This window comes from Platichthys flesus, chromosome 10, assembly GCF_949316205.1.
Source record: "Platichthys flesus chromosome 10, fPlaFle2.1, whole genome shotgun sequence".
Taxonomy (NCBI): domain Eukaryota; kingdom Metazoa; phylum Chordata; class Actinopteri; order Pleuronectiformes; family Pleuronectidae; genus Platichthys; species Platichthys flesus.
Window position 1 is genome coordinate 24,334,017 of NC_084954.1, and position 22,810 is coordinate 24,356,826.

General features: G+C 45.5%; 36 non-coding genes across 36 annotated transcripts; all 36 read right to left on the reverse strand.

The window, feature by feature from the left end:
• Positions 1–4,223: 4,223 nt before the first annotated feature.
• On the reverse strand, positions 4,224–4,336 carry LOC133963384 (U5 spliceosomal RNA). Its single transcript, XR_009922886.1, has one exon. It is a non-coding gene; the product is annotated as a U5 spliceosomal RNA (small nuclear RNA).
• Positions 4,337–4,849: 513 nt separating this feature from the next.
• Positions 4,850–5,041, reverse strand: LOC133962796 (U2 spliceosomal RNA). Its single transcript, XR_009922367.1, has one exon. It is a non-coding gene; the product is annotated as a U2 spliceosomal RNA (small nuclear RNA).
• Positions 5,042–5,217: 176 nt separating this feature from the next.
• LOC133963385 (U5 spliceosomal RNA) lies at positions 5,218–5,330 on the reverse strand. Its single transcript, XR_009922887.1, has one exon. It is a non-coding gene; the product is annotated as a U5 spliceosomal RNA (small nuclear RNA).
• Positions 5,331–5,843: 513 nt separating this feature from the next.
• LOC133964199 (U2 spliceosomal RNA) lies at positions 5,844–6,035 on the reverse strand. Its single transcript, XR_009923666.1, has one exon. It is a non-coding gene; the product is annotated as a U2 spliceosomal RNA (small nuclear RNA).
• A 177-nt stretch (positions 6,036–6,212) lies between these two features.
• Positions 6,213–6,325, reverse strand: LOC133963386 (U5 spliceosomal RNA). Its single transcript, XR_009922888.1, has one exon. It is a non-coding gene; the product is annotated as a U5 spliceosomal RNA (small nuclear RNA).
• A 513-nt stretch (positions 6,326–6,838) lies between these two features.
• LOC133962818 (U2 spliceosomal RNA) lies at positions 6,839–7,030 on the reverse strand. The gene has a single exon (XR_009922388.1). It is a non-coding gene; the product is annotated as a U2 spliceosomal RNA (small nuclear RNA).
• Positions 7,031–7,207: 177 nt separating this feature from the next.
• Positions 7,208–7,320, reverse strand: LOC133963772 (U5 spliceosomal RNA). Its single transcript, XR_009923255.1, has one exon. It is a non-coding gene; the product is annotated as a U5 spliceosomal RNA (small nuclear RNA).
• Positions 7,321–7,833: 513 nt separating this feature from the next.
• Positions 7,834–8,025, reverse strand: LOC133962686 (U2 spliceosomal RNA). The gene has a single exon (XR_009922264.1). It is a non-coding gene; the product is annotated as a U2 spliceosomal RNA (small nuclear RNA).
• A 177-nt stretch (positions 8,026–8,202) lies between these two features.
• On the reverse strand, positions 8,203–8,315 carry LOC133963387 (U5 spliceosomal RNA). Its single transcript, XR_009922889.1, has one exon. It is a non-coding gene; the product is annotated as a U5 spliceosomal RNA (small nuclear RNA).
• A 513-nt stretch (positions 8,316–8,828) lies between these two features.
• LOC133964200 (U2 spliceosomal RNA) lies at positions 8,829–9,020 on the reverse strand. Its single transcript, XR_009923667.1, has one exon. It is a non-coding gene; the product is annotated as a U2 spliceosomal RNA (small nuclear RNA).
• A 177-nt stretch (positions 9,021–9,197) lies between these two features.
• LOC133963388 (U5 spliceosomal RNA) lies at positions 9,198–9,310 on the reverse strand. The gene has a single exon (XR_009922890.1). It is a non-coding gene; the product is annotated as a U5 spliceosomal RNA (small nuclear RNA).
• Positions 9,311–9,823: 513 nt separating this feature from the next.
• LOC133962776 (U2 spliceosomal RNA) lies at positions 9,824–10,015 on the reverse strand. Its single transcript, XR_009922348.1, has one exon. It is a non-coding gene; the product is annotated as a U2 spliceosomal RNA (small nuclear RNA).
• A 177-nt stretch (positions 10,016–10,192) lies between these two features.
• Positions 10,193–10,305, reverse strand: LOC133963773 (U5 spliceosomal RNA). Its single transcript, XR_009923256.1, has one exon. It is a non-coding gene; the product is annotated as a U5 spliceosomal RNA (small nuclear RNA).
• Positions 10,306–10,818: 513 nt separating this feature from the next.
• On the reverse strand, positions 10,819–11,010 carry LOC133962688 (U2 spliceosomal RNA). The gene has a single exon (XR_009922266.1). It is a non-coding gene; the product is annotated as a U2 spliceosomal RNA (small nuclear RNA).
• A 177-nt stretch (positions 11,011–11,187) lies between these two features.
• LOC133963390 (U5 spliceosomal RNA) lies at positions 11,188–11,300 on the reverse strand. The gene has a single exon (XR_009922892.1). It is a non-coding gene; the product is annotated as a U5 spliceosomal RNA (small nuclear RNA).
• A 513-nt stretch (positions 11,301–11,813) lies between these two features.
• LOC133964201 (U2 spliceosomal RNA) lies at positions 11,814–12,005 on the reverse strand. Its single transcript, XR_009923668.1, has one exon. It is a non-coding gene; the product is annotated as a U2 spliceosomal RNA (small nuclear RNA).
• A 177-nt stretch (positions 12,006–12,182) lies between these two features.
• On the reverse strand, positions 12,183–12,295 carry LOC133963391 (U5 spliceosomal RNA). Its single transcript, XR_009922893.1, has one exon. It is a non-coding gene; the product is annotated as a U5 spliceosomal RNA (small nuclear RNA).
• Positions 12,296–12,808: 513 nt separating this feature from the next.
• Positions 12,809–13,000, reverse strand: LOC133962777 (U2 spliceosomal RNA). Its single transcript, XR_009922349.1, has one exon. It is a non-coding gene; the product is annotated as a U2 spliceosomal RNA (small nuclear RNA).
• Positions 13,001–13,177: 177 nt separating this feature from the next.
• Positions 13,178–13,290, reverse strand: LOC133963774 (U5 spliceosomal RNA). The gene has a single exon (XR_009923257.1). It is a non-coding gene; the product is annotated as a U5 spliceosomal RNA (small nuclear RNA).
• A 513-nt stretch (positions 13,291–13,803) lies between these two features.
• On the reverse strand, positions 13,804–13,995 carry LOC133962690 (U2 spliceosomal RNA). Its single transcript, XR_009922267.1, has one exon. It is a non-coding gene; the product is annotated as a U2 spliceosomal RNA (small nuclear RNA).
• A 177-nt stretch (positions 13,996–14,172) lies between these two features.
• LOC133963392 (U5 spliceosomal RNA) lies at positions 14,173–14,285 on the reverse strand. The gene has a single exon (XR_009922894.1). It is a non-coding gene; the product is annotated as a U5 spliceosomal RNA (small nuclear RNA).
• Positions 14,286–14,798: 513 nt separating this feature from the next.
• LOC133964202 (U2 spliceosomal RNA) lies at positions 14,799–14,990 on the reverse strand. Its single transcript, XR_009923669.1, has one exon. It is a non-coding gene; the product is annotated as a U2 spliceosomal RNA (small nuclear RNA).
• A 177-nt stretch (positions 14,991–15,167) lies between these two features.
• LOC133963393 (U5 spliceosomal RNA) lies at positions 15,168–15,280 on the reverse strand. Its single transcript, XR_009922895.1, has one exon. It is a non-coding gene; the product is annotated as a U5 spliceosomal RNA (small nuclear RNA).
• A 513-nt stretch (positions 15,281–15,793) lies between these two features.
• LOC133962778 (U2 spliceosomal RNA) lies at positions 15,794–15,985 on the reverse strand. The gene has a single exon (XR_009922350.1). It is a non-coding gene; the product is annotated as a U2 spliceosomal RNA (small nuclear RNA).
• A 177-nt stretch (positions 15,986–16,162) lies between these two features.
• Positions 16,163–16,275, reverse strand: LOC133963394 (U5 spliceosomal RNA). Its single transcript, XR_009922896.1, has one exon. It is a non-coding gene; the product is annotated as a U5 spliceosomal RNA (small nuclear RNA).
• A 513-nt stretch (positions 16,276–16,788) lies between these two features.
• LOC133962938 (U2 spliceosomal RNA) lies at positions 16,789–16,980 on the reverse strand. The gene has a single exon (XR_009922502.1). It is a non-coding gene; the product is annotated as a U2 spliceosomal RNA (small nuclear RNA).
• A 177-nt stretch (positions 16,981–17,157) lies between these two features.
• Positions 17,158–17,270, reverse strand: LOC133963395 (U5 spliceosomal RNA). The gene has a single exon (XR_009922898.1). It is a non-coding gene; the product is annotated as a U5 spliceosomal RNA (small nuclear RNA).
• A 513-nt stretch (positions 17,271–17,783) lies between these two features.
• On the reverse strand, positions 17,784–17,975 carry LOC133962819 (U2 spliceosomal RNA). The gene has a single exon (XR_009922389.1). It is a non-coding gene; the product is annotated as a U2 spliceosomal RNA (small nuclear RNA).
• A 177-nt stretch (positions 17,976–18,152) lies between these two features.
• Positions 18,153–18,265, reverse strand: LOC133963396 (U5 spliceosomal RNA). Its single transcript, XR_009922899.1, has one exon. It is a non-coding gene; the product is annotated as a U5 spliceosomal RNA (small nuclear RNA).
• Positions 18,266–18,774: 509 nt separating this feature from the next.
• LOC133962926 (U2 spliceosomal RNA) lies at positions 18,775–18,966 on the reverse strand. The gene has a single exon (XR_009922490.1). It is a non-coding gene; the product is annotated as a U2 spliceosomal RNA (small nuclear RNA).
• Positions 18,967–19,140: 174 nt separating this feature from the next.
• LOC133963785 (U5 spliceosomal RNA) lies at positions 19,141–19,253 on the reverse strand. Its single transcript, XR_009923268.1, has one exon. It is a non-coding gene; the product is annotated as a U5 spliceosomal RNA (small nuclear RNA).
• A 513-nt stretch (positions 19,254–19,766) lies between these two features.
• On the reverse strand, positions 19,767–19,958 carry LOC133964204 (U2 spliceosomal RNA). Its single transcript, XR_009923671.1, has one exon. It is a non-coding gene; the product is annotated as a U2 spliceosomal RNA (small nuclear RNA).
• Positions 19,959–20,135: 177 nt separating this feature from the next.
• Positions 20,136–20,248, reverse strand: LOC133963397 (U5 spliceosomal RNA). Its single transcript, XR_009922900.1, has one exon. It is a non-coding gene; the product is annotated as a U5 spliceosomal RNA (small nuclear RNA).
• A 513-nt stretch (positions 20,249–20,761) lies between these two features.
• On the reverse strand, positions 20,762–20,953 carry LOC133962927 (U2 spliceosomal RNA). The gene has a single exon (XR_009922491.1). It is a non-coding gene; the product is annotated as a U2 spliceosomal RNA (small nuclear RNA).
• Positions 20,954–21,127: 174 nt separating this feature from the next.
• On the reverse strand, positions 21,128–21,240 carry LOC133963398 (U5 spliceosomal RNA). The gene has a single exon (XR_009922901.1). It is a non-coding gene; the product is annotated as a U5 spliceosomal RNA (small nuclear RNA).
• A 513-nt stretch (positions 21,241–21,753) lies between these two features.
• On the reverse strand, positions 21,754–21,943 carry LOC133962987 (U2 spliceosomal RNA). The gene has a single exon (XR_009922547.1). It is a non-coding gene; the product is annotated as a U2 spliceosomal RNA (small nuclear RNA).
• Positions 21,944–22,810: the final 867 nt, after the last annotated feature.

Genomic DNA, 22,810 nt, shown 5'->3' on the forward strand with positions numbered 1-22,810 from the left:
CAAACCTAAATTTGGCATGTCCCTACCACCTCTTTCGACCGGCTGATACATTGTAGCTCTTTTAATGTATTCATACCCTCCCCATATGAACTGAAACAGAGATTTTTGAAGTTTTAAACAAACTAAAGCCGGCATGGGGAAAATATAAGCCACATGAAGTAATGTCGGCAATAAATCAGATTTAATAACCAAAATCTTACCACTAATGGACAGCCTTCTTAATTTCCACATATTTAGTTTTTTCAGCACTTTTCCCAATTTTGTCTCCCAATTAGTTTCTCCATCATTGTTATTTCCAAAGGATATTCCCAGTAAAGTCATTGGCCCCGCACACAGAGAGAACCCTAAAGGGTTATCAACTCTGTCCTTCCACTTTCCAAAGTATTTGATTTGGGATTTTCCTGTATTGACTCTAGAACCAGAAGCAACTGAGAATGTGTCGATGACCTGCATAGCTTCGCGCAGACAGAAATCATCTTTTAAATACAGTACAGTGTCATCTGCATACTGGGATATGGTCAAGGATTCACCACCAGGCAGCTGTATACCCTTGATGTTAACATTTTTCCTGATTGCACATGCCAGCGTTTCAATGAATAGCACATACAAGGGGGCTGATGCTGGACATCCCTGTCTGACCCCTCTGGTTTGTTTAAAGAATTCACCAAGGTTGCCATTAACATTAACACTGCTTCCGACTTCTGTGTATAAAATCCTCAACCAACTCCTGAATCTAGCACCGAAGCCAAATTTCTTTAGTGTCCTAAACAAAAAATTGTGATCAACTCTGTCAAAGGCTTTTTCCTGGTCAAGACTGAGGACAATTAGTGGTATATTTCTGTCCTGAGAATAAGATAGTATATCTCTATGCATTTGTAAATTCCAGTTTAGTTGCCTGCCAGGTACTGCACATGTCTGATCTGAGCCGATGATTAAGGGTAGAGCTGACACCAAACGGTTTGTCAAAACCTTACTAAAAATCTTATAATCTGTACAAAGCATTGTTAGAGGCCTGTAGTTTGATATTTTGTTGACATCACCTTTTTTAAACAGCAGGGATATCACCCCTTTTCTCATGGATTCCCCCATAATCCCAGATGTACATATATAAGTGAACAACTCTAACAGCCATGACCCAATGTCTTCCCAAAATATTATATAAAATTCTTTTGTGATCCCATCTATTCCTGGCACCTTGCCCTTTTTCAAAGACATGGTTGCCCTCAGGATTTCTTCTAAAGTAAAATCTTTATCTAGCTCTGTTCTCAGATCTTCAGGTATGAATCTGTCTATATTGTCTAACAATGTTGCACCTTTCATGTAGTCAACCTTTTCTGCTTTAAAAAACGTAGAAAAATGATTAGAGATAACTTGAGCAATCCCATCAGGATCGTTAATCTCCTCACCTGTTTCATTTAAAACGGAAACTATGCTCCTCCTCTTTGCCTGTGCTTTGGACTGTCTAAAGAAGTAGGGAGAACACTTTTCGTCACTCTCCCACTTCTCTCTAAGACACCGGAATTTATAGGCCTCTGCTCTGTTGTGAAAAAATAACCTCTGTTTATCTTGCAAATGTTTCAGCAAGTCCTTATCAATTTGTCCACCTGCATTTCTCTGTTCCATTAATTTATTTATGGCTTTTTGCAGTCGGTAGTATAATTTAAATTCCTCTTTCCTTGATTCTTTTGAGTAATTCTGTGTGTAGTATCTAATACGCAGCTTTGTGCTTTCCCACCATTCACAGACATTTTCATAAAATACTCTCATATGAAAGCAATCTTTTAGAAAACACTTTAATGCTACCCTAAACTGCTGGAGCTCTAGAATATTGTTGTTTAATTTCCAATACCCTTTACCATTTTTGATCATCATTGAGGTTAGTTTTACTGAGAGCATGTTGTGATCTGTGTAAAAAACTGGTGATACTTTCGCCCCTGTCACCTGAAATTCTACCGGACAAAATATATAGTCTATCCTACTCTTCGCCCCTCTACTATTTGACCATGTGAAGCCAAGATCGTCTGGGTTAGCTTTTTTATATGAATCCACCAAATTATACTTTGTAACAATATTTATTAAACTGGCCTCGGCCTTGCTGCCCTCACTTTGGGAATTGAAGTCTCCTCCAATTACCACATGGCGGTTGGTCATGAAAGCAGTGTCAAGACTAAGAAAAAGCTCCCTTCTCTCCTTTGGAGAAGAGTGGGCATATATGTTAATAACTCTTAACCCCTTTCCCTTCCAGTCAATATCTGTTACCAAAACCCTCCCCTGTACCACTGAAAAACTGCCAACCACTTGGACTTCATTATTCCCACATAGTGTTCCCACCCCAGATGAATGGACCCCCCCAATGCTCCACCTAGATTCACCTTTGGTCCACTCTTTTGAGAATAGGTTCACGTCGTCTTCATTTTTCAAGTGGACCTCTTGCAAAAGGCATAAAGAAAAGTTGATTGAACATAAATGAGAAAAGACCACTTCCCTTTTGGCCTTGTTCCTCAAACCTCTAACATTTATGGAAACTATATGTAATGAGGACATTCTGGTAAATGAGGAATGAGACAAAAAACAAAACAAACAAACAAACCATCAAAGACGAGACACTGTGTTTTCTCTAATTTTCAACTTCACAGTCAAATTCAATGCCTTCCCTATGTGTCTTTTCCTCGGGCACCGCGTGCCCTGAGTTGGGGGTATTACCCGCTGGAAGCAATGAGCATTGCTCTGAAACCAAATCCCTGTCAGAGTTGTTCGGAGCCAGGGACTCCACCAGGACACACCCGGACGGGGGCATGCTGCCGTCAGAGTCTGTCACCTCAGTCTGCACTGGAATTTGTCCATGTTCTCCACCCTCCAGCCCATCCACCCTGGCAGCAGCCTTCACATCCTGATCGCTGTTCACCTGCAGCCCCTCCATCTCCCCTTCCTCCTGCGACTCCTCCACAACCTCAGAAAGAACACTGAACACGCTATCCACTCCCAGGGGCACAGCGCTTGTCTCGATCCTCCTTTTTTTCCCCTTGCCTCCCCTGCTTTCCACTGTGGTCCACTCAGGAACAGGTTGGCTCTCCTCTGAGGTTGTAGTCTCCTCCCCCTTCTTCTTCTCTGGGGGAGGTGCTCGTTCAGGTGGATCAACCACATTTGCCTCAATCTCATTGTCCACAAACATTTGATCAATTACCTCGTTAATTGCTCTCAGGGAGGAGGCATCAGGATCTTCGCACATTGGTCGCCTTACAATGCTTGCATAGGAGGAGCGGACCTCAGGGCAGTGCTTAAATAAATGACCTTCAGACCCACAAAGATTGCATTTTCTGGAACGGTCACAAGTCCCCATTTTGTGTCCTAGACCCTTGCAATTTCTGCACCTCACCTGCGTGCAGGATTCTGCCGTGTGACCAAAGTCTGTGCATTTTCTGCAGTAAATAGGCTGGCCCGAGTAGTACAGATATCCTCTATTTGTGCCTATGGTGAAGGAGGCAGGGGGGTGGTGGTAGCCATCGTGACCATCTGGGTCATCCTTCAGCCGCACACGACATTGTCTTTTTCCAGTCCAAACGTCAAGAGAGTCCCTGATTTCCCTCATGCTCGAAATCACTGTCACATGCTTAGAAAGGAAGTATCTGGTTGCTTCTTCAGTTACCCAGGGATTATAGTTATGAATTGTGATAACACGCTCACCAGTTCGGCAAAGGCTTTGAATCTGGTACTCCCTCAGTGGTCCATCAGCCAAACGATCAGCCAACCTTTTCGTTTCCTCCATCTTGGTGAGATTATAGAACGTAACATCAAAAAAACGGTCGGTGGCATTTCTCTGCAAGCAGAGGAGGTCATCTATCTTGAGGGACAAGGCTCCAAAAAGAATATTAACTCCAAATTCTCTCCTATCCAAAAAAACTTCAGTACTCTTCCAAATGAATCTCAAAGTATTTTTCAGCACGGGAAGTCCCTGCTGTGAAACTGTTGCTGACGTCATTATGACAATCCACGTCCGCAAACCCTTCTCACCTGGCTAGATCTTAGCCAAAAGGCCGAGAAGCGATAATCCACAAGTGTTGGATGTCCAAGCTAAACTCTTGGCACAAATCTCCCTTGCTGTGGTACCCCGTTTGTAGGTGTGCATAACAATGGCTGCTCATCACCTCCGCCCAAGCTCTCCTTTGTGGACACTTGATTGCTGACCTAAACAGCTCTTTGACTTTTCACAATTTCATAAGGCTCAGCCATACAGCAAAGCCTGCCAAAAATAGATTCAACTCATGTTTGTTCCTCTCCACGGAAGTCTTTAGTAAAAGGCGAAAGACTTGTGCGTTATGAAGAGAAACCAGAGTCAGCATGGCCCTCTGCTCGAGAGCAGCGGTGGAGCCTCTCGGTCACAGTCACCACCTTCGCGGTGGGCCTCTCTTTGCTTTCCGCATGTCAGATTCTAGTATACAACATTCCCACCACGCCCCCATCTGCCAACACAAATTATACAAGGCTTTATTTGCTCCTGCCCTGACTAGTGATTGGCTTTTAAGCCTTTTTAAGCAATACATCCCTGAACCACTTACATTGGGTCCAAAAGCGGACTCTGCTTTCTCACCAAGTCTCCCAGGAGATGTTGAGTGAAAACACGTTTCAGTTTTTGACAAATGCTTCTGATTCTATTTGGAATCCAGTTGATGCTCATTGTGACCCCGTGGAGATTCATGCATAATCGCTTCACAAGGCAGTGAGTCATCAGAGCAGTTTTGCACACTTGTCAAACTCTGCAAGGCCATTCCCTCAGTTTCATTGACCCAGTGTAGAATTCACCTTGAAACCTCCACAATTGTTTGAGTGCTTGCTTTTCTACAAGGTAAGAACAGAGTGCACCGTTCCCAGCGGCACTGCAATGCTAGGTCGATGCGTGGAGAGAAGGGAGCAAGCTCCAAATTTCTGCTCCTCTTGCCAAAAATCTGCTTAATATGTAGTCCTCATATAGAGCACATATCAGATATTAAACTGATAAGAACAGATACTACACTTGATCTTAGCCAAAAGGCCGAGAAGCGATAATCCACAAGTGTTGGATGTCCAAGCTAACCTCTTGGCACAAATCTCCCTATTCGTGGTACCCCGTTTGTAGGTGTGCATAACATGGCTGCTCATCACCTCCGCCCAAGCTCTCCTTTGTGGACACTTGATTTCTGACCTAGACAGCTCTTTGACTTTTCACAATTTCATAAGGCTCAGCCATACAGCAAAGCCTGCCAAAAATAGATTCAACTCATGTTTGTTCCTCTCCACGGAAGTCTTTAGTAAAAGGCGAAAGACTTGTGCGTTATGAAGAGAAACCAGAGTCAGCATGGCCCTCTGCTCGAGAGCAGCGGTGGAGCCTCTCGGTCACAGTCACCACCTTCGCGGTGGGCCTCTCTTTGCTTTCCGCATGTCAGATTCTAGTATACAACATTCCCACCACGCCCCCATCTGCCAACACAAATTATACAAGGCTTTATTTGCTCCTGCCCTGACTAGTGATTGGCTTTTAAGCCTTTTTAAGCAATACATCCCTGAACCACTTACATTGGGTCCAAAAGCGGACTCTGCTTTCTCACCAAGTCTCCCAGGAGATGTTGAGTGAAAACACGTTTCAGTTTTTGACAAATGCTTCTGATTCTATTTGGAATCCAGTTGATGCTCATTGTGACCCCGTGGAGATTCATGCATAATCGCTTTACAAGGCAGTGAGTCATCAGAGCAGTTTTGCACACTTGTCAAACTCTGCCAGGCCATTCCCTCAGTTTCATTGACCCAGTGTAGAATTCACCTTGAAACCTCCACAATTGTTTGAGTGATTGCTTTTCTACAAGGTAAGAACAGAGTGCACCGTTCCCAGCGGCACTGCAATGCTAGGTCGATGCGTGGAGAGAAGGGAGCAAGCTCCAAATTTCTGCTCCTCTTGCCAAAAATCTGCTTAATATGTAGTCCTCATATAGAGGACATATCAGATATTAAACTGATAAGAACAGATACTACACTTGATCTTAGCCAAAAGGCCGAGAAGCGATAATCCACAAGTGTTGGATGTCCAAGCTAACCTCTTGGCACAAATCTCCCTTGCTGTGGTACCCCGTTTGTAGGTGTGCATAACAATGGCTGCTCATCACCTCCGCCCAAGCTCTCCTTTGTGGACACCTGATTGCTGACCTAGACAGCTCTTTGACTTTTCACAATTTCATAAGGCTCAGCCATACAGCAAAGCCTGCCAAAAATAGATTCAACTCATGTTTGTTCCTCTCCACGGAAGTCTTTAGTAAAAGGCGAAAGACTTGTGCGTTATGAAGAGAAACCAGAGTCAGCATGGCCCTCTGCTCGAGAGCAGCGGTGGAGCCTCTCGGTCACAGTCACCACCTTCGCGGTGGGCCTCTCTTTGCTTTGCGCATGTCAGATTCTAGTATACAACATTCCCACCACGCCCCCATCTGCCAACACAAATTATACAAGGCTTTATTTGCTCCTGCCCTGACTAGTGATTGGCTTTTAAGCCTTTTTAAGCGATACATCCCTGAACCACTTACATTGGGTCCAAAAGCGGACTCTGCTTTCTCACCAAGTCTCCCAGGAGATGTTGAGTGAAAACACGTTTCAGTTTTTGACAAATGCTTCTGATTCTATTTGGAATCCAGTTGATGCTCATTGTGACCCCGTGCAGAGTCATGCATAATCACTTCACAAGGCAGTGAGTCATAAGAGCAGTTTTGCACACTTGTCAAACTCTGCCAGGCCATTCCCTCAGTTTCATTGACCCAGTGTAGAATTCACCTTGAAACCTCCACAATTGTTTGAGTGTTTGCTTTTCTACAAGGTAAGAACAGAGTGCACCGTTCCCAGCGGCACTGCAATGCTAGGTCGATGCGTGGAGAGAAGGGAGCAAGCTCCAAATTTCTGCTCCTCTTGCCAAAAATCTGCTTAATATGTAGTCCTCATATAGAGGACATATCAGATATTAAACTGATAAGAACAGATACTACACTTGATCTTAGCCAAAATGCCGAGAAGCGATAATCCACAAGTGTTGGATGTCCAAGCCAACCTCTTGGCACAAATCTCCCTTGCTGTGGTACCCCGTTTGTAGGTGTGCATAACAATGGCTGCTCATCAACTTCGCCCAAGCTCTCCTTTGTGGACACCTGATTGCTGACCTAGACAGCTCTTTGACTTTTCACAATTTCATAAGGCTCAGCCATACAGCAAAGCCTGCCAGAAATAGATTCAACTCATGTTTGTTCCTCTCCACGGAAGTCTTTAGTAAAAGGCGAAAGACTTGTGCGTTATGAAGAGAAACCAGAGTCAGCATGGCCCTCTGCTCGAGAGCAGCGGTGGAGCCTCTCGGTCACAGTCACCACCTTCGCGGTGGGCCTCTCTTTGCTTTCCGCATGTCAGATTCTAGTATACAACATTCCCACCACGCCCCCATCTGCCAACACAAATTATACAAGGCTTTATTTGCTCCTGCCCTGACTAGTGATTGGCTTTTAAGCCTTTTTAAGCAATACATCCCTGAACCACTTACATTGGGTCCAAAAGCGGACTCTGCTTTCTCACCAGGTCTCCCAGGAGATGTTGAGTGAAAACACGTTTCAGTTTTTGACAAATGCTTCTGATTCTATTTGGAATCCAGTTGATGCTCATTGTGACCCCGTGCAGATTCATGCATAATCGCTTCACAAGGCAGTGAGTCATCAGAGCAGTTTTGCACACTTGTCAAACTCTGCCAGGCCATTCCCTCAGTTTCATTGACCCAGTGTAGAATTCACCTTGAAACCTCCACAATTGTTTGAGTGTTTGCTTTTCTACAAGGTAAGAACAGAGTGCACCGTTCCCAGCGGCACTGCAATGCTAGGTCGATGCGTGGAGAGCAGGGAGCAAGCTCCAAATTTCTGCTCCTCTTGCCAAAAATCTGCTTAATATGTAGTCCTCATATAGAGGACATATCAGATATTAAACTGATAAGAACAGATACTACACTTGATCTTAGCCAAAAGGCCGAGAAGCGATAATCCACAAGTGTTGGATGTCCAAGCTAACCTCTTGGCACAAATCTCCCTTGCTGTGGTACCCCGTTTGTAGGTGTGCAAAACAATGGCTGCTCATCACCTCCGCCCAAGCTCTCCTTTGTGGACACTTGATTTCTGACCTAGACAGCTCTTTGACTTTTCACAATTTCATAACGCTCAGCCATACAGCAAAGCCTGCCAAAAATAGATTCAACTCATGTTTGTTCCTCTCCACGGAAGTCTTTAGTAAAAGGCGAAAGACTTGTGCGTTATGAAGAGAAACCAGAGTCAGCATGGCCCTCTGCTCGAGAGCAGCGGTGGAGCCTCTCGGTCACAGTCACCACCTTCGCGGTGGGCCTCTCTTTGCTTTCCGCATGTCAGATTCTAGTATACAACATTCCCACCACGCCCCCATCTGCCAACACAAATTATACAAGGCTTTATTTGCTCCTGCCCTGACTAGTGATTGGCTTTTAAGCCTTTTTAAGCGATACATCCCTGAACCACTTACATTGGGTCCAAAAGCGGACTCTGCTTTCTCACCAAGTCTCCCAGGAGATGTTGAGTGAAAAAACGTTTCAGTTTTTGACAAACGCTTCTGATTCTATTTGGAATCTAGTTGATGCTCATTGTGACCCCGTGCAGAGTCATGCATGATCGCTTTACAAGGCAGTGAGTCATCAGAGCAGTTTTGCACACTTGTCAAACTCTGCCAGGCCATTCCCTCAGTTTCATTGACCCAGTGTAGAATTCACCTTGAAACCTCCACAATTGTTTGAGTGATTGCTTTTCTACAAGGTAAGAACAGAGTGCACCGTTCCCAGCGGCACTGCAATGCTAGGTCGATGCGTGGAGAGAAGGGAGCAAGCTCCAAATTTCTGCTCCTCTTGCCAAAAATCTGCTTAATATGTAGTCCTCATATAGAGGACATATCAGATATTAAACTGATAAGAACAGATACTACACTTGATCTTAGCCAAAAGGCCGAGAAGCGATAATCCACAAGTGTTGGATGTCCAAGCTAACCTCTTGGCACAAATCTCCCTTGCTGTGGTACCCCGTTTGTAGGTGTGCATAACAATGGCTGCTCATCACCTCCGCCCAAGCTCTCCTTTGTGGACACCTGATTGCTGACCTAGACAGCTCTTTGAATTTTCACAATTTCATAAGGCTCAGCCATACAGCAAAGCCTGCCAAAAATAGATTCAACTCATGTTTGTTCCTCTCCACGGAAGTCTTTAGTAAAAGGCGAAAGACTTGTGCGTTATGAAGAGAAACCAGAGTCAGCATGGCCCTCTGCTCGAGAGCAGCGGTGGAGCCTCTCGGTCACAGTCACCACCTTCGCGGTGGGCCTCTCTTTGCTTTCCGCATGTCAGATTCTAGTATACAACATTCCCACCACGCCCCCATCTGCCAACACAAATTATACAAGGCTTTATTTGCTCCTGCCCTGACTAGTGATTGGCTTTTAAGCCTTTTTAAGCGATACATCCCTGAACCACTTACATTGGGTCCAAAAGCGGACTCTGCTTTCTCACCAAGTCTCCCAGGAGATGTTGAGTGAAAAAACGTTTCAGTTTTTGACAAACGCTTCTGATTCTATTTGGAATCTAGTTGATGCTCATTGTGACCCCGTGCAGAGTCATGCATGATCGCTTTACAAGGCAGTGAGTCATCAGAGCAGTTTTGCACACTTGTCAAACTCTGCCAGGCCATTCCCTCAGTTTCATTGACCCAGTGTAGAATTCACCTTGAAACCTCCACAATTGTTTGAGTGTTTGCTTTTCTACAAGGTAAGAACAGAGTGCACCGTTCCCAGCGGCACTGCAATGCTAGGTCGATGCGTGGAGAGAAGAGAGCAAGCTCCAAATTTCTGCTCCTCTTGCCAAATATCTGCTTAATATGTAGTCCTCATATAGAGGACATATCAGATATTAAACTGATAAGAACAGATACTACACTTGATCTTAGCCAAAAGGCCGAGAAGCGATAATCCACAAGTGTTGGATGTCCACGCTAACCTCTTGGCACAAATTTCCCTTGCTGTGGTACCCCGTTTGTAGGTGTGCATAACAATGGCTGCTCATCAACTTCGCCCAAGCTCTCCTTTGTGGACACCTGATTGCTGACCTAGACAGCTCTTTGACTTTTCACAATTTCATAAGGCTCAGCCATACAGCAAAGCCTGCCAGAAATAGATTCAACTCATGTTTGTTCCTCTCCACGGAAGTCTTTAGTAAAAGGCGAAAGACTTGTGCGTTATGAAGAGAAACCAGAGTCAGCATGGCCCTCTGCTCGAGAGCAGCGGTGGAGCCTCTCGGTCACAGTCACCACCTTCGCGGTGGGCCTCTCTTTGCTTTCCGCATGTCAGATTCTAGTATACAACATTCCCACCACGCCCCCATCTGCCAACACAAATTATACAAGGCTTTATTTGCTCCTGCCCTGACTAGTGATTGGCTTTTAAGCCTTTTTAAGCAATACATCCCTGAACCACTTACATTGGGTCCAAAAGCGGACTCTGCTTTCTCACCAGGTCTCCCAGGAGATGTTGAGTGAAAACACGTTTCAGTTTTTGACAAATGCTTCTGATTCTATTTGGAATCCAGTTGATGCTCATTGTGACCCCGTGCAGATTCATGCATAATCGCTTCACAAGGCAGTGAGTCATCAGAGCAGTTTTGCACACTTGTCAAACTCTGCCAGGCCATTCCCTCAGTTTCATTGACCCAGTGTAGAATTCACCTTGAAACCTCCACAATTGTTTGAGTGTTTGCTTTTCTACAAGGTAAGAACAGAGTGCACCGTTCCCAGCGGCACTGCAATGCTAGGTCGATGCGTGGAGAGCAGGGAGCAAGCTCCAAATTTCTGCTCCTCTTGCCAAAAATCTGCTTAATATGTAGTCCTCATATAGAGGACATATCAGATATTAAACTGATAAGAACAGATACTACACTTGATCTTAGCCAAAAGGCCGAGAAGCGATAATCCTCAAGTGTTGGATGTCCAAGCTAACCTCTTGGCACAAATCTCCCTTGCTGTGGTACCCCGTTTGTAGGTGTGCATAACAATGGCTGCTCATCACCTCCGCCCAAGCTCTCCTTTGTGGACACTTGATTTCTGACCTAGACAGCTCTTTGACTTTTCACAATTTCATAACGCTCAGCCATACAGCAAAGCCTGCCAAAAATAGATTCAACTCATGTTTGTTCCTCTCCACGGAAGTCTTTAGTAAAAGGCGAAAGACTTGTGCGTTATGAAGAGAAACCAGAGTCAGCATGGCCCTCTGCTCGAGAGCAGCGGTGGAGCCTCTCGGTCACAGTCACCACCTTCGCGGTGGGCCTCTCTTTGCTTTCCGCATGTCAGATTCTAGTATACAACATTCCCACCACGCCCCCATCTGCCAACACAAATTATACAAGGCTTTATTTGCTCCTGCCCTGACTAGTGATTAACTTTTAAGCCTTTTTAAGCGATACATCCCTGAACCACTTACATTGGGTCCAAAAGCGGACTCTGCTTTCTCACCAAGTCTCCCAGGAGATGTTGAGTGAAAAAACGTTTCAGTTTTTGACAAACGCTTCTGATTCTATTTGGAATCTAGTTGATGCTCATTGTGACCCCGTGCAGAGTCATGCATGATCGCTTTACAAGGCAGTGAGTCATCAGAGCAGTTTTGCACACTTGTCAAACTCTGCCAGGCCATTCCCTCAGTTTCATTGACCCAGTGTAGAATTCACCTTGAAACCTCCACAATTGTTTGAGTGATTGCTTTTCTACAAGGTAAGAACAGAGTGCACCGTTCCCAGCGGCACTGCAATGCTAGGTCGATGCGTGGAGAGAAGGGAGCAAGCTCCAAATTTCTGCTCCTCTTGCCAAAAATCTGCTTAATATGTAGTCCTCATATAGAGGACATATCAGATATTAAACTGATAAGAACAGATACTACACTTGATCTTAGCCAAAAGGCCGAGAAGCGATAATCCACAAGTGTTGGATGTCCAAGCTAACCTCTTGGCACAAATCTCCCTTGCTGTGGTACCCCGTTTGTAGGTGTGCATAACAATGGCTGCTCATCACCTCCGCCCAAGCTCTCCTTTGTGGACACCTGATTGCTGACCTAGACAGCTCTTTGAATTTTCACAATTTCATAAGGCTCAGCCATACAGCAAAGCCTGCCAAAAATAGATTCAACTCATGTTTGTTCCTCTCCACGGAAGTCTTTAGTAAAAGGCGAAAGACTTGTGCGTTATGAAGAGAAACCAGAGTCAGCATGGCCCTCTGCTCGAGAGCAGCGGTGGAGCCTCTCGGTCACAGTCACCACCTTCGCGGTGGGCCTCTCTTTGCTTTCCGCATGTCAGATTCTAGTATACAACATTCCCACCACGCCCCCATCTGCCAACACAAATTATACAAGGCTTTATTTGCTCCTGCCCTGACTAGTGATTGGCTTTTAAGCCTTTTTAAGCGATACATCCCTGAACCACTTACATTGGGTCCAAAAGCGGACTCTGCTTTCTCACCAAGTCTCCCAGGAGATGTTGAGTGAAAAAACGTTTCAGTTTTTGACAAACGCTTCTGATTCTATTTGGAATCTAGTTGATGCTCATTGTGACCCCGTGCAGAGTCATGCATGATCGCTTTACAAGGCAGTGAGTCATCAGAGCAGTTTTGCACACTTGTCAAACTCTGCCAGGCCATTCCCTCAGTTTCATTGACCCAGTGTAGAATTCACCTTGAAACCTCCACAATTGTTTGAGTGTTTGCTTTTCTACAAGGTAAGAACAGAGTGCACCGTTCCCAGCGGCACTGCAATGCTAGGTCGATGCGTGGAGAGAAGAGAGCAAGCTCCAAATTTCTGCTCCTCTTGCCAAATATCTGCTTAATATGTAGTCCTCATATAGAGGACATATCAGATATTAAACTGATAAGAACAGATACTACACTTGATCTTAGCCAAAAGGCCGAGAAGCGATAATCCACAAGTGTTGGATGTCCACGCTAACCTCTTGGCACAAATTTCCCTTGCTGTGGTACCCCGTTTGTAGGTGTGCATAACAATGGCTGCTCATCAACTTCGCCCAAGCTCTCCTTTGTGGACACCTGATTGCTGACCTAGACAGCTCTTTGACTTTTCACAATTTCATAAGGCTCAGCCATACAGCAAAGCCTGCCAGAAATAGATTCAACTCATGTTTGTTCCTCTCCACGGAAGTCTTTAGTAAAAGGCGAAAGACTTGTGCGTTATGAAGAGAAACCAGAGTCAGCATGGCCCTCTGCTCGAGAGCAGCGGTGGAGCCTCTCGGTCACAGTCACCACCTTCGCGGTGGGCCTCTCTTTGCTTTCCGCATGTCAGATTCTAGTATACAACATTCCCACCACGCCCCCATCTGCCAACACAAATTATACAAGGCTTTATTTGCTCCTGCCCTGACTAGTGATTGGCTTTTAAGCCTTTTTAAGCAATACATCCCTGAACCACTTACATTGGGTCCAAAAGCGGACTCTGCTTTCTCACCAGGTCTCCCAGGAGATGTTGAGTGAAAACACGTTTCAGTTTTTGACAAATGCTTCTGATTCTATTTGGAATCCAGTTGATGCTCATTGTGACCCCGTGCAGATTCATGCATAATCGCTTCACAAGGCAGTGAGTCATCAGAGCAGTTTTGCACACTTGTCAAACTCTGCCAGGCCATTCCCTCAGTTTCATTGACCCAGTGTAGAATTCACCTTGAAACCTCCACAATTGTTTGAGTGTTTGCTTTTCTACAAGGTAAGAACAGAGTGCACCGTTCCCAGCGGCACTGCAATGCTAGGTCGATGCGTGGAGAGCAGGGAGCAAGCTCCAAATTTCTGCTCCTCTTGCCAAAAATCTGCTTAATATGTAGTCCTCATATAGAGGACATATCAGATATTAAACTGATAAGAACAGATACTACACTTGATCTTAGCCAAAAGGCCGAGAAGCGATAATCCTCAAGTGTTGGATGTCCAAGCTAACCTCTTGGCACAAATCTCCCTTGCTGTGGTACCCCGTTTGTAGGTGTGCATAACAATGGCTGCTCATCACCTCCGCCCAAGCTCTCCTTTGTGGACACTTGATTTCTGACCTAGACAGCTCTTTGACTTTTCACAATTTCATAACGCTCAGCCATACAGCAAAGCCTGCCAAAAATAGATTCAACTCATGTTTGTTCCTCTCCACGGAAGTCTTTAGTAAAAGGCGAAAGACTTGTGCGTTATGAAGAGAAACCAGAGTCAGCATGGCCCTCTGCTCGAGAGCAGCGGTGGAGCCTCTCGGTCACAGTCACCACCTTCGCGGTGGGCCTCTCTTTGCTTTCCGCATGTCAGATTCTAGTATACAACATTCCCACCACGCCCCCATCTGCCAACACAAATTATACAAGGCTTTATTTGCTCCTGCCCTGACTAGTGATTAACTTTTAAGCCTTTTTAAGCGATACATCCCTGAACCACTTACATTGGGTCCAAAAGCGGACTCTGCTTTCTCACCAAGTCTCCCAGGAGATGTTGAGTGAAAAAACGTTTCAGTTTTTGACAAACGCTTCTGATTCTATTTGGAATCTAGTTGATGCTCATTGTGACCCCGTGCAGAGTCATGCATGATCGCTTTACAAGGCAGTGAGTCATCAGAGCAGTTTTGCACACTTGTCAAACTCTGCCAGGCCATTCCCTCAGTTTCATTGACCCAGTGTAGAATTCACCTTGAAACCTCCACAATTGTTTGAGTGATTGCTTTTCTACAAGGTAAGAACAGAGTGCACCGTTCCCAGCGGCACTGCAATGCTAGGTCGATGCGTGGAGAGAAGGGAGCAAGCTCCAAATTTCTGCTCCTCTTGCCAAAAATCTGCTTAATATGTAGTCCTCATATAGAGGACATATCAGATATTAAACTGATAAGAACAGATACTACACTTGATCTTAGCCAAAAGGCCGAGAAGCGATAATCCACAAGTGTTGGATGTCCAAGCTAACCTCTTGGCACAAATCTCCCTTGCTGTGGTACCCCGTTTGTAGGTGTGCATAACAATGGCTGCTCATCACCTCCGCCCAAGCTCTCCTTTGTGGACACCTGATTGCTGACCTAGACAGCTCTTTGAATTTTCACAATTTCATAAGGCTCAGCCATACAGCAAAGCCTGCCAAAAATAGATTCAACTCATGTTTGTTCCTCTCCACGGAAGTCTTTAGTAAAAGGCGAAAGACTTGTGCGTTATGAAGAGAAACCAGAGTCAGCATGGCCCTCTGCTCGAGAGCAGCGGTGGAGCCTCTCGGTCACAGTCACCACCTTCGCGGTGGGCCTCTCTTTGCTTTCCGCATGTCAGATTCTAGTATACAACATTCCCACCACGCCCCCATCTGCCAACACAAATTATACAAGGCTTTATTTGCTCCTGCCCTGACTAGTGATTGGCTTTTAAGCCTTTTTAAGCGATACATCCCTGAACCACTTACATTGGGTCCAAAAGCGGACTCTGCTTTCTCACCAAGTCTCCCAGGAGATGTTGAGTGAAAAAACGTTTCAGTTTTTGACAAACGCTTCTGATTCTATTTGGAATCTAGTTGATGCTCATTGTGACCCCGTGCAGAGTCATGCATGATCGCTTTACAAGGCAGTGAGTCATCAGAGCAGTTTTGCACACTTGTCAAACTCTGCCAGGCCATTCCCTCAGTTTCATTGACCCAGTGTAGAATTCACCTTGAAACCTCCACAATTGTTTGAGTGTTTGCTTTTCTACAAGGTAAGAACAGAGTGCACCGTTCCCAGCGGCACTGCAATGCTAGGTCGATGCGTGGAGAGAAGAGAGCAAGCTCCAAATTTCTGCTCCTCTTGCCAAATATCTGCTTAATATGTAGTCCTCATATAGAGGACATATCAGATATTAAACTGATAAGAACAGATACTACACTTGATCTTAGCCAAAAGGCCGAGAAGCGATAATCCACAAGTGTTGGATGTCCAAGCTAACCTCTTGGCACAAATCTCCCTTGCTGTGGTACCCCGTTTGTAGGTGTGCATAACAATGGCTGCTCATCACCTCCGCCCAAGCTCTCCTTTGTGGACACTTGATTTCTGACCTAGACAGCTCTTTGACTTTTCACAATTTCATAACGCTCAGCCATACAGCAAAGCCTGCCAAAAATAGATTCAACTCATGTTTGTTCCTCTCCACGGAAGTCTTTAGTAAAAGGCGAAAGACTTGTGCGTTATGAAGAGAAACCAGAGTCAGCATGGCCCTCTGCTCGAGAGCAGCGGTGGAGCCTCTCGGTCACAGTCACCACCTTCGCGGTGGGCCTCTCTTTGCTTTCCGCATGTCAGATTCTAGTATACAACATTCCCACCACGCCCCCATCTGCCAACACAAATTATACAAGGCTTTATTTGCTCCTGCCCTGACTAGTGATTGGCTTTTAAGCCTTTTTAAGCGATACATCCCTGAACCACTTACATTGGGTCCAAAAGCGGACTCTGCTTTCTCACCAAGTCTCCCAGGAGATGTTGAGTGAAAAAACGTTTCAGTTTTTGACAAACGCTTCTGATTCTATTTGGAATCTAGTTGATGCTCATTGTGACCCCGTGCAGAGTCATGCATGATCGCTTTACAAGGCAGTGAGTCATCAGAGCAGTTTTGCACACTTGTCAAACTCTGCCAGGCCATTCCCTCAGTTTCATTGACCCAGTGTAGAATTCACCTTGAAACCTCCACAATTGTTTGAGTGATTGCTTTTCTACAAGGTAAGAACAGAGTGCACCGTTCCCAGCGGCACTGCAATGCTAGGTCGATGCGTGGAGAGAAGGGAGCAAGCTCCAAATTTCTGCTCCTCTTGCCAAAAATCTGCTTAATATGTAGTCCTCATATAGAGGACATATCAGATATTAAACTGATAAGAACAGATACTACAGTTGATCTTTGCCAAAAGGCCGAGAAGCGATAATCCACAAGTGTTGGATGTCCAAGCTAACCTCTTGGCACAAATCTCCCTTGCTGTGGTACCCCGTTTGTAGGTGTGCATAACAATGGCTGCTCATCACCTCCGCCCAAGCTCTCCTTTGTGGACACCTGATTGCTGACCTAGACAGCTCTTTGACTTTTCACAATTTCATAAGGCTCAGCCATACAGCAAAGCCTGCCAAAAATAGATTCAACTCATGTTTGTTCCTCTCCACGGAAGTCTTTAGTAAAAGGCGAAAGACTTGTGCGTTATGAAGAGAAACCAGAGTCAGCATGGCCCTCTGCTCGAGAGCAGCGGTGGAGCCTCTCGGTCACAGTCACCACCTTCGCGGTGGGCCTCTCTTTGCTTTGCGCATGTCAGATTCTAGTATACAACATTCCCACCACGCCCCCATCTGCCAACACAAATTATACAAGGCTTTATTTGCTCCTGCCCTGACTAGTGATTGGCTTTTAAGCCTTTTTAAGCGATACATCCCTGAACCACTTACATTGGGTCCAAAAGCGGACTCTGCTTTCTCACCAAGTCTCCCAGGAGATGTTGAGTGAAAACACGTTTCAGTTTTTGACAAATGCTTCTGATTCTATTTGGAATCCAGTTGATGCTCATTGTGACCCCGTGCAGAGTCATGCATAATCACTTCACAAGGCAGTGAGTCATAAGAGCAGTTTTGCACACTTGTCAAACTCTGCCAGGCCATTCCCTCAGTTTCATTGACCCAGTGTAGAATTCACCTTGAAACCTCCACAATTGTTTGAGTGTTTGCTTTTCTACAAGGTAAGAACAGAGTGCACCGTTCCCAGCGGCACTGCAATGCTAGGTCGATGCGTGGAGAGAAGGGAGCAAGCTCCAAATTTCTGCTCCTCTTGCCAAAAATCTGCTTAATATGTAGTCCTCATATAGAGGACATATCAGATATTAAACTGATAAGAACAGATACTACACTTGATCTTAGCCAAAATGCCGAGAAGCGATAATCCACAAGTGTTGGATGTCCAAGCCAACCTCTTGGCACAAATCTCCCTTGCTGTGGTACCCCGTTTGTAGGTGTGCATAACAATGGCTGCTCATCAACTTCGCCCAAGCTCTCCTTTGTGGACACCTGATTGCTGACCTAGACAGCTCTTTGACTTTTCACAATTTCATAAGGCTCAGCCATACAGCAAAGCCTGCCAAAAATAGATTCAACTCATGTTTGTTCCTCTCCACGGAAGTCTTTAGTAAAAGGCGAAAGACTTGTGCGTTATGAAGAGAAACCAGAGTCAGCATGGCCCCTTGAGAGCAGCGGTGGAGCCTCTCGGTCACAGTCACCACCTTCGCGGTGGGCCTCTCTTTGCTTTCCGCATGTCAGATTCTAGTATACAACATTCCCACCACGCCCCCATCTGCCAACACAAATTATACAAGGCTTTATTTGCTCCTGCCCTGACTAGTGATTGGCTTTTAAGCCTTTTTAAGCAATACATCCCTGAACCACTTACATTGGGTCCAAAAGCGGACTCTGCTTTCTCACCAGGTCTCCCAGGAGATGTTGAGTGAAAACACGTTTCAGTTTTTGACAAATGCTTCTGATTCTATTTGGAATCCAGTTGATGCTCATTGTGACCCCGTGCAGATTCATGCATAATCGCTTCACAAGGCAGTGAGTCATCAGAGCAGTTTTGCACACTTGTCAAACTCTGCCAGGCCATTCCCTCAGTTTTATTGACCCAGTGTAGAATTCACCTTAAAACCTCCACAATTGTTTGAGTGTTTGCTTTTCTACAAGGTAAGAACAGAGAGCACCGTGCCCAGCGGCACTGCAATGCTAGGCCAATTCTCGGAGAGAAGGGAGCAAGCTCCAAATTTCTGCTCCTCTTGCCAAAAATCTGCTTAATATGTAGTCCTCATATAGAGGACATATCAGATATTAAACTGATAAGAACAGATACTACACTTGATCTTAGCCAAAAGGCCGAGAAGCGATAATCCACAAGTGTTGGATGTCCACGCCAACCTCTTGGCACAAATCTCCCTTGCTGTGGTACCCCGTTTGTAGGTGTGCGTAACAATGGCTCATGACCTCCGCCCAAGCTCTCCTTTGTGGACACCTGATTGCTGACCCAGACAGCTCTTTGACTTTTCACAATTTCATAAGGCTCAGCCATACAGCAAAGCCTGCCAAAAATAGATTCAACTCATGTTTGTTCCTCTCCACAGAAGTCTTTAGTAAAAGGCGAAAGACTTGTGCGTTATGAAGAGAAACCAGAGTCAGCATGGCCCTCTGCTCGAGAGCAGCGGTGGAGCCTCTCGGTCACAGTCACCACCTTCGCGGTGGGCCTCTCTTTGCTTTCCGCATGTCAGATTCTAGTATACAACATTCCCACCACGCCCCCATCTGCCAACACAAATTATACAAGGCTTTATTTGCTCCTGCCCTGACTAGTGATTGGCTTTTAAGCCTTTTTAAGCAATACATCCCTGAACCACTTACATTGGGTCCAAAAGCGGACTCTGCTTTCTCACCAAGTCTCCCAGGAGATGTTGAGTGAAAACACGTTTCAGTTTTTGACAAATGCTTCTGATTCTATTTGAAATCCAGTTGATGCTTATTGTGACCCCGTGCAGATTCATGCATAATCGCTTCACAAGGCAGTGAGTCATCAGAGCAGTTTTGCACACTTGTCAAACTCTGCCAGGCCATTCCCTCAGTTTCATTGACCCAGTGTAGAATTCACCTTGAAACCTCCACAATTGTTTGAGTGTTTGCTTTTCTACAAGGTAAGAACAGAGTGCACCGTTCCCAGCGGCACTGCAATGCTAGGTCGATGCGTGGAGAGAAGGGAGCAAGCTCCAAATTTCTGCTCCTCTTGCCAAAAATCTGCTTAATATGTAGTCCTCATATAGAGGACATATCAGATATTAAACTGATAAGAACAGATACTACACTTGATCTTAGCCAAAAGGCCGAGAAGCGATAATCCACAAGTGTTGGATGTCCAAGCTAACCTCTTGGCACAAATCTCCCTTGCTGTGGTACCCCGTTTGTAGGTGTGCATAACAATGGCTGCTCATCACCTCCGCCCAAGCTCTCCTTTGTGGACACCTGATTGCTGACCTAGACAGCTCTTTGACTTTTCACAATTTCATAAGGCTCAGCCATACAGCAAAGCCTGCCAAAAATAGATTCAACTCATGTTTGTTCCTCTCCACGGAAGTCTTTAGTAAAAGGCGAAAGACTTGTGCGTTATGAAGAGAAACCAGAGTCAGCATGGCCCTCTGCTCGAGAGCAGCGGTGGAGCCTCTCGGTCACAGTCACCACCTTCGCGGTGGGCCTCTCTTTGCTTTCCGCATGTCAGATTCTAGTATACAACATTCCCACCACGCCCCCATCTGCCAACACAAATTATACAAGGCTTTATTTGCTCCTGCCCTGACTAGTGATTGGCTTTTAAGCCTTTTTAAGCAATACATCCCTGAACCACTTACATTGGGTCCAAAAGCGGACTCTGCTTTCTCACCAGGTCTCCCAGGAGATGTTGAGTGAAAACACGTTTCAGTTTTTGACAAATGCTTCTGATTCTATTTGGAATCCAGTTGATGCTCATTGTGACCCCGTGCAGATTCATGCATAATCGCTTCACAAGGCAGTGAGTCATCAGAGCAGTTTTGCACACTTGTCAAACTCTGCCAGGCCATTCCCTCAGTTTTATTGACCCAGTGTAGAATTCACCTTAAAACCTCCACAATTGTTTGAGTGTTTGCTTTTCTACAAGGTAAGAACAGAGAGCACCGTGCCCAGCGGCACTGCAATGCTAGGCCAATTCTCGGAGAGAAGGGAGCAAGCTCCAAATTTCTGCTCCTCTTGCCAAAAATCTGCTTAATATGTAGTCCTCATATAGAGGACATATCAGATATTAAACTGATAAGAACAGATACTACACTTGATCTTAGCCAAAAGGCCGAGAAGCGATAATCCACAAGTGTTGGATGTCCACGCCAACCTCTTGGCACAAATCTCCCTTGCTGTGGTACCCCGTTTGTAGGTGTGCGTAACAATGGCTCATGACCTCCGCCCAAGCTCTCCTTTGTGGACACCTGATTGCTGACCTAGACAGCTCTTTGACTTTTCACAATTTCATAAGGCTCAGCCATACAGCAAAGCCTGCCAAAAATAGATTCAACTCATGTTTGTTCCTCTCCACGGAAGTCTTTAGTAAAAGGCGAAAGACTTGTGCGTTATGAAGAGAAACCAGAGTCAGCATGGCCCTCTGCTCGAGAGCAGCGGTGGAGCCTCTCGGTCACAGTCACCACCTTCGCGGTGGGCCTCTCTTTGCTTTCCGCATGTCAGATTCTAGTATACAACATTCCCACCACGCCCCCATCTGCCAACACAAATTATACAAGGCTTTATTTGCTCCTGCCCTGACTAGTGATTGGCTTTTAAGCCTTTTTAAGCAATACATCCCTGAACCACTTACATTGGGTCCAAAAGCGGACTCTGCTTTCTCACCAAGTCTCCCAGGAGATGTTGAGTGAAAACACGTTTCAGTTTTTGACAAATGCTTCTGATTCTATTTGGAATCCAGATGATGCTCATTGTGACCCCGTGCAGATTCATGCATAATCGCTTCACAAGGCAGTGAGTCATCAGAGCAGTTTTGCACACTTGTCAAACTCTGCCAGGCCATTCCCTCAGTTTCATTGACCCAGTGTAGAATTCACCTTGAAACCTCCACAATTGTTTGAGTGTTTGCTTTTCTACAAGGTAAGAACAGAGTGCACCGTTCCCAGCGGCACTGCAATGCTAGGTCGATGCGTGGAGAGAAGGGAGCAAGCTCCAAATTTCTGCTCCTCTTGCCAAAAATCTGCTTAATATGTAGTCCTCATATAGAGGACATATCAGATATTAAACTGATAAGAACAGATTTTTTTTTTTTTTTTTTTTTATTACAAAAAACTTTCATCAGTTCAGTACAAATCAAGTCAAGTCAATACAAATCAATTATCATGTATGACCATCCCTAATACAATTTTCGGCCACGACTGTGAGCCTTTACAGTCATAAATATTCGTTTTTCATATCCTACCCGGTCCATATTGCAGTAACAAAGGTGAAAACAATAAAAGAAAACAAAAAACAGCCCAAAGAACTCCATTTGACCTCACACTCAGTTCACCATATCCACCCAAACCCTCCCTTCCACCTTTCTAGGGCTGCATGCTTCCCCCACTTCTCTATATCCCTTTTGATTTTCCCTTTTACATCAGCTTCCACCCTCCTCATGATCCCTTCCACACTGCTGTCTTTATTTCTCTTTACCAGATCTTGCCTGGCCGACCACATTATCCTCTTTGTAGTGCTTATGATATACCACATTGGGAAATTTCCTGAGCCTAAACCTCTTTCAACCTTATCCCAGGTCAAATTAAATCCTCGGACCACCTGCCCTAGCCGTTCCCCCACTTTACCCCATACTATCTTTGCAATTGGACAGTCCCACATGACATGCCTGACCGTTTCCTCCCCCGGACAGGTTGGCCGAGGGCACACAGGGGATCTTGCCAACCCATGCCGGTACATGGTTTCCCGCACTGGCAGGCATTTGTGCAGGCATAACCAATTGATGTCTTTTAGCTCATTGTCAAGCCCCCCTGGCTGAATCCCCCTCCAAATCTCTTTCGGGGTCCCCACCACCGAAGGTGCGACCACTCCCTTGCTGACCTCTCTGTAGAGGGCTCTGTGATCTATTTTTATTTCTCTGTTTGAGGCTTCAGGATGAGCCTGCAACCACCTGGCTGCATGGTTGTAATGCCATGGCTGCTGCTCC